We start from the raw sequence: 1,405 nt of genomic DNA on the forward strand, positions 1-1,405 counted from the left end.
AAGTAGAACTGAGATAGTCCAGAGGCAAAATATGGCCACTGCATCTGTGAATATTATTCCTTAAGAAATGGTTTCAACATATTTATGGTTGTTTCTGTACTGCAGTTCCCATAAGATATGAACAGCAAATGCATAAAAATATAATATTTTTATTCTTCTATTCTGGTTCTTAATCTCATGTTAATGTGGAATGTTGAAGAAGGCTGGGATTTCTTTTTAATGTTATTAGTTTTACTGTTCTTACAGATATGACCTAAGAAACAATGGGTTTTGGAAATGACTCTTCGGTGAAAGAATTTATCCTGTTGGGCTTGACACAGCAACTGGAGCTCCAGCTGCCTCTCTTCTTCCTCTTTTTGGGAATCTAAGTGATCTCCATGGTGGGGAACCTGGGCTTGATTGTTCTGATTGCTTTGAATCCTCACCTGCACACACCCATGTACTACTTTCTCTTCAACCTTTCCTTTGTTGATTTCTGCTACTCCTCTGTCATAACCCCAAAAATGTTAGTGAATTTTGTGACACAGAACATCATCTCTCATGCTGAGTGCATGACTCAACTCGCTTTTTGCCTTCTTTGTTATTGATGAATGCTACATTTTGACAGCAATGGCCTATGACAGATATGCTGCCATTTGTAAGCCCCTGCTTTACCAGGTCACCATGTCTCATCAGATCTGCCACTTCATGAATATGTGTTTGGTTGTGATGGGGTCTGTGGGTGCTGTGGCACACATCATTTGCATGCTGAGACTCACCTTCTGTGATGGCAACATAATCAATCACTACATGTGTGATATACCCCCCCCCCTTCTGAAGCTCTCTTTCATAAGCACTTCCATCAATGAGCTGGTGGTTTTCATTATTGTGGGTTTTAATGTAACAGTGCCCATTCTGACTATCTTTATTTCTTATACCTTGATCCTTTCCAACATCCTCAGCATCCATTCTGCAGAGGGTAGGTCAAAAGCCTTCAGTACCTGTGGCTCTCATGTAATAGCTGTTTCTATTTTCTTTGGATCTTTAGCATTCATGTATCTTAAGCCTTCTAGTACATCTGTGGATGATGACAAAATATCTACCATCTTTTATACCATTGTAGGCCCAATGTTAAATCCTTTTATCTACAGTTTTAGAAATAAGGATGTCCACATTGCAATGTGAAAAACTTTGAAAAAAGGTCTGTTTGCCTAAGAAGAATATCTATTTGCTATGAGAGTAAAATCATACGATATGTGATGTTTACAATCAGGGAGAAGACTGGAGAAATAATTCATTGGCAGAACATTTGCTATTAGCATGAGGACATGGTTTTGACACACTGTCTTCAAAAATTTTAATGGCAGCAATAATTAAACTCAAAGTCCAAATAAATATGTTATTTTATGGAATCAAAACTTTTTAA

General features: G+C 37.7%; 1 pseudogene; it reads left to right on the forward strand.

Moving 5' to 3' along the window:
* Positions 1-248: 248 nt before the first annotated feature.
* Positions 249-1,194, forward strand: LOC110328303 (annotated as a pseudogene).
* The last annotated feature ends 211 nt before the right edge of the window (positions 1,195-1,405 follow it).

The sequence above is a fragment of the Mus pahari genome, chromosome 10 (genome assembly GCF_900095145.1).
Source record: "Mus pahari chromosome 10, PAHARI_EIJ_v1.1, whole genome shotgun sequence".
Taxonomy (NCBI): Eukaryota; Metazoa; Chordata; class Mammalia; order Rodentia; family Muridae; genus Mus; species Mus pahari.